This window comes from Ipomoea nil, unplaced genomic scaffold (genome assembly GCF_001879475.1).
Source record: "Ipomoea nil cultivar Tokyo-kokei standard unplaced genomic scaffold, Asagao_1.1 scaffold2280, whole genome shotgun sequence".
Lineage (NCBI taxonomy): Eukaryota > Viridiplantae > Streptophyta > Magnoliopsida > Solanales > Convolvulaceae > Ipomoea > Ipomoea nil.
Window position 1 is genome coordinate 3316552 of NW_017618708.1, and position 6361 is coordinate 3322912.

Here is a 6361-nt window from a genome sequence, read left to right on the forward strand (position 1 = left end):
GCCGGAGTTCACCGTCGTTGTCTGTCGGAATTTGTTCCTCATCAAAGCCGCACGGGTTGGGAGACCGCTGCTGAAAGCCATTGCTGCCGGAGCTTCGAGGATCGCTGCTCCCGGAAGATTGTGATGCTCGCTGGAGGTTTTTGTTGTTGTTTTTTTTTTTTTTTTTTTTTTTTTTTTTTTTTTTTGCAGAAGTCGCCGGAGTTTTGCCCATCTTTATTGGAGTTCCTTGCGGAAGTCGCCGCTAAACCGCCAACGCTGCCGGAGTTCGTCGCAGAAGTTCTGTTCCCCGCCGGAGTTTCTCGCTGGAAGCCGCTGGAAACTGTTGCCAACGCCGGAGATTTTTGTTTTTGCAGAAGTCACCGGAGGTTCGTTGCTGCTCTCGCTGGAGTTCTTCCCTGTCAGAAATCGAAGCCCAAGAATATCGCCGTTGCTCGTTCAAATGTTTCCTAACCTTCGACTCTCCGTTGAGCTGCTACGTCAACTGAGGAAAATGGCACAGGAGAAATACTGCGGATATGGAGTGTTGGTGGTGAAGGCTCATCTTGAATAAGGGAGACTCAATAAATGTGATGGTGACAACACAATGCCATGATAATGACGTGCACAAAGCCAGTGGGTGGAGACAACATATCACTTCGCCATTCCTTTTTTTTTTTTTTTTTTTTTTAGAGTCTGCCTCGTCGTTTCTTTGATCCCCTTTTCCTCTCTCTTTTTTTTTTTTGCTTTCGTTTCCTTCTCTATATTGTTTTTTTGTTTTGTTTTGTTTTGTTTTATTTTTGATTTCCTTTTTCTGTTTCGTTTCTTTCTTTTTGTTGTTCAGTTTCTTCTTTTCCCTTTTTTGTTGTTTTTTTTTTCAATATCTTAATAATAAAAATAATAATAAATAAATAATAATAATAACATTAATTATTACCGCACTTCTTGCCGCGGCTTTTTCGAATTTGGTATAATTTTAATACAAACGATTTAACGGGACTAAAGAGCCTGGTGATATACAACAATCACAGCAATTAATCCACCGCCCCTAACAACTGGACCCCTGAGCACGAAAGAGAAGTTCAAAAAAAAATTCATGACCAACCATTGAAACTCTTTTTACCCATGCTCAACAATAACTCGATGCCACGCAAGCTGTCGTTCCATTAGCTCGCTTTTTCATTATAGCTTCGAATTTGTATTGTTGCTTCGCTTTAGCTCGTTCCTTTATTGGATTGTTAAAGCATACTTCTCTTGCATTTTAATATCACTGAACATTAAAAGGAACCATGAAAACTACCCATATACCTTCTCCTTGGAAGATTTAAATGATATATGAACATCGAAAATTCTGGACAGATTCGCGCCTTCACTTTCCCTCGAATTTTGACCCTTCAAAAGTCATATTCAAGCTTAGATGTTTTCATGAAAGTTGTAGCTCTGTAAGTTAGCTTTCCAACGATACCCGGATCACCTCAATTGGACAATTATAGACCGAGATACGACCAAAATACCAAACAATGACTAATTGCTGCGAGAATGCATTCTTTGACAATTATTTTTCATTCCAAGACTTGCAATGCTTCCTAGACTTGTTCTCCTCCTTTCCATGCCAATAATTAACGTGTGGTTGAATATAATCACTCTCTTGGACGAAAGTATAAAATTTTTTGTTATGACTGAACTTAGACAATAAAATTTCTAAGCTGCCTACGTACTCACGAACGAGATCAAGTCAAACGTAGTTCAAATTTTTTTTTTTAAAAAAAGTAAAGCCGTTCACAGTTTAAACTCATGCAGGCCAGGAGTTTACCGTACACAGTTTAAGCTCGTGCGGGTCAGGAGCGTCTATGACTTGGGCCCACCCACAGACAATCGAGATGCATTAGTAGTTTAACCACGTGCTGCATTTTGGTGGATATCATCCTTCAAGTAGTCTCGTTTAATTAATAGGGCCAACTTGCTAATCATTTTTATCAACCAAGTTGTGCATGCCCCCCGCAACCGGGATCTCATCATGTCAATTAATGTGGAATGAAGACGCCACCTCATCTTGGGTTGGTGTCGCTCCATAACTTGAATCAAGGTCTTCTTCATTTCCTTCTTGCACACGGGTGTATATAATGGTCTTTGGTTGGACCTTCAAGACTTCGTTGCATGAAACATGGACATCAACTTCTCGTCTCATACGAGAGGGAACTATACTTCTAAGCCTTTTTGAAGACTCTATTTCAATAGAAGTATTGGTGTGTTCTTTTAAAACTCGAGCAGCTCCAAGTCTGTCATGTATTGACTTCCTCTTAGCAGGTTTTGGATTTGACCCAAGCCTATAAAAGGCTGACCGTCGTGGTTCTACCTCACCAATCCTATCAAAGACCGACCGATTGCCTCTTGTGTTGTTCCTCCTCATCGGTAGACGTGATGCAATTACATGCGACTCTGTTTATGAAGATTCGCACTGGTTTAGGGAGCCCATAGCCTAATCCTTTACGTTCATGCGGTCCCTGCTGATTTGACTTGCCTTTACCGCCGGCTTCTGGGATAAGTTTCCCCAACTTCTGCGGCTCATTGGGATTGTAGCCAGCTTTAGCTAGAAGTTTATAAGCATTGGGGTCGAAGCCATTAGTGCGCTTAACAGGCAACATTTCATCTATTCCATCCCGAGCATCGTTATCTTTGGTTTCTTCTCCAAGCGGTTTGGCTGGGGGAGCTTTCAATGGTTCAATTCTTGTAAGCGGGAAAACAAGTTCCTTATTGCAATGAGCTTGGTCTACGACTTGTTTGCCTTTCCATTTTGGATCAGGAGGTGCGTCAACATTGATTTTGTCAATCTCTTCAACAATAACTTGTTTCTTCAAGTAAAATTTTGCGTCTGCAAAGTAGGACTCTGCTTCGGTGAACGGACTTTCATCAGCGACCACCTTTTCTATCACGCCGCCTTTTTCAAACATGAGGCACTGGTTCCATGATGAGGGGACTACTCCGTTCTCATGTATCCAAGGTCGGCCTAGCAACAAATTGTAAGACGTCCTCGCATCTATCACATAACATAGTGTATTTGAGTTCAACGTTCCGACCCTGAGATCGAGTCTGATGGTACCTAGTGCCCTTTGCCCACCTTGATTAAAACCTTGAATCATCAGGCGGCTTTGAGAGAGCTCGTCGGTAGAGATGCCAAGTTCTTTCATAGCTCGGAGTGACAGAATGTTCACAGCCGATCCTTGATCAATCAAAATCCTTTTGATTCCTTGCTCGCGTGCATAACCATCTACGAACAACGGACGATTGTGTGGTGCACCACCAAGTAATAGATCTTCATCTTTGAAAATTATCTCCGCAGTGTAAGACGAACAACGGACGATTGTTTGGACCTCGCTACTTCCTTCAATCAAGGGGAATGAAGATTCTCCCACTTCAACATGTTCTTCATTGGTATTCAAGCAAGTTCCAAGAATGTCTGTTCTACTCAGGCAAAACCCCTTTGGCATGTATTGAGCTAGGATAACTGGTGCCCGTGGCTTGTTGGGAAGTCCTTTCTTCTTCGAGTCATGGACAGGGTCCCTTGCCGACTTCTTCTCAACCCATTGCTTTGTCATTTTCTTCAATGGTCTAATATGACTAGCAGGATCAAGTTGTGATGGTTTTAAATACTGGACGCCAGCATGCTTTACTTTAAATGGAAGTGTGCATTTATGTTGCTTGCCCCCATTATTCTCCTCATCTTCTATAAGTAATGGAGCAAACCTCCCACATGAAATTTGGTTTATGCTTGCGCTAGCATCCGCAAGCTCTATCTTTCCATCACGAGCAAGCCCCATCACTTTATCCTTAAAGACGAAGCATTTTTCAATCGGGTGTCCGAGGAGACGATGATACTTGCAATAGTTGAGGTCATCTACCCTAGAAGCTTCTTCGGGGCGCTTTATCTCAGGTAACTCAATTAATTTGAGTTTCAGCAACTCGTCAAACATAAGAGAAACGTCAGAATCCAAGAATGGATATTGTTTCTCTTGCCACTCTTCCACAATTGTTTTTCTAGCTCCCCTTGATGGGCCAGTGAATGATCTTTGCTTGGGCTTCTCAGCCACTTTGGTGAAAACCCGCATTGGTTCTGTCATCACGTTCATCGTCTCTTTTTCCTCTTGCTTTGGAAAGAACTTACTCCATTTGTTGACGCCTTGGTTTGCAGGTGCCTTTGATGAGCCGGGCATACTTGACATACTTAGTCCCCCATTAGCTTCAATACTCAATTCCATGTCATGAGCACGACTGGATAGTTCTTCAAATGTTATAGGCATGATTCCCTGCAAAATGTAAGAGAGCTCAAAGTGCATGCCTTGGATGCACATTTCAATTGCGGAGCTTTGTGATATCCTCTCTTTACAGTTAAGGCACAACTCCCTCCATCTCTCGATGAAGGCTCCTGCACGTTCACCCTTCTATTGGTGGGTAGTGGTGAGCTCCAAGAAGCTGACAGTCCTTCTTGTGCTATAGAAGCGGGTCAAGAACTCGCGCTCCATATCATTCCAGCTATCAATGCAACCATGCTCCAGGTCGGTGTACCAATCAAAGGCAGTTCCCTTCAGAGAGCGGACGAACTGCTTGACGAGGAGCTCTCCGTATGTTCCAGCATCATTACAGGTTTCAATGAAGTGGGCGATGTGCTGCCTCGGGTTGCCTTTTCCATCAAACTGCTGGAACTTGGGAGGTTGATAGTCCAGCGGCATCTTCATTTCTTCAATCCTCTGAGTATAGGGCTTAGTGTAAGTGTATGAAGATTTTCCTCCCACGAGCTTCCCTTTAATCGCTCCCATGATGTAGTCGTTCAACTGCTCAACAGGTATCATGCCCTCAGAAATTGGAATACTTTTCTCAACGGGTGGTGGACGAGAGATTGTCTCTTCCATTCCTGGCCTACTTTCATGACGCGGTGACTCGACATCAATATCGTCCTCTTGGGTTTGAGGCTGCTTCTCGGAAGCTCGACTTGTTTCGCCGTTTCTTCCGCTTTCAACCTTTTCACTGAGCTCATTGATTCTCCTTTCTTGGTTATGCATGAACGTAGCTATCCCCTCAAGAGCTTTGGTGATGTTTGCTAGTTGTTCCTCCACCGAAGCTGCGTTCGTCGTCATAACGGGCATGACTTTGTAGCTGTGAGTCAATTCTGACGATGTTTTCTGCAGAGGTGATGATTGAGATGTAGGAGACGAGCTACCACTGCTAGGGGTTCCTTTTGGGGGAGTCATACTCCCGCTGCTGGGAGTTCCTTTTGGGGTAGTGGGGCCCATATGACTCTTGTCGCCAACAGTTTCCCTCGTCGAAGATGAACCCTTGTCATATGCGGCTTTCCATGACTTGGTGGAGTTGCTTTCAATCCTTCGGACGATGTTACGAACCATGTTCTCGGTCTCGTTCAGTTGCACCCCTAGGTTCCTCACTAAGCTCCGAGTCATTGCTCCTTCCACATTTTGGCTATCACCGGAACCGGCCACGGATGATGCCTTGGAGCGGGTAGCTTGAGCATAGGTCATCTTGGAGGAGGGATTTCTTGATGCCATTTGGATTCCTTCCTTGTAGAGCTCGTGAATCAATAGTGAAGAGATGAGAGGCAAAGTAGTCCCACTGGGCGTGCCAAAATCTGTAAACACAAAAAAGTAAACTTGTATATATTCACAAAATCTGTTTACAGCGTGTGTATAATTCAATGCAGGTACAAAATCTCTGTCTAGTTCTCTGATTCTTCACTGACGTTATCTATGGAAGTGCCTCCGGGATTCAAATAGCGTAGCCTCCGGGATTTAAGTGGCGCGTGCCTCCGGGATTCAAGTGGCGTAGCTTCCGGGATTTAAGTGGCGTAACTTCCAACAACGAGCGTCAAGAATTTAGAAGTAATCAACCCTGCAAAGTTTCAAAACACATGCAATGGATTCAAGCTGCTTTAAGATCCTCAAATGCCTTCAAAAGACTTCAAGATCTTCGAGACAATCAATTCTACAAAGCTCCAAAGTACCTGCAATGGATTCAAATTGCCTGCAAAATCAACAAAAATGCCTTCAAATCTTCAAGCGTTCTTCAATTCCTTTAAGCTCTCAAGCCTTCAAGTTGTCAAGCGTTCTTCAATGCCTTCAAAGCCGTCACGTCTTTAAGTTCTTCAAATGCTCTCAACTTCTCAAGTCTTCAATTGTTGTGTTTTGGAATGAAAGTGAAGGCCCTATTTATACTAAAAGGCCTAACCAAAATCCCTCAACAAACTTCTCTTTTTAATTAATTAATTAGTTAATTATTATTTAGGAAAATGAACCTTGCCCAAAATAAAGTCCAGGTTCATAATTGTATAATCTAATTTAATTCAAATTAAATTATAATTATTTAATTCAAATATAAT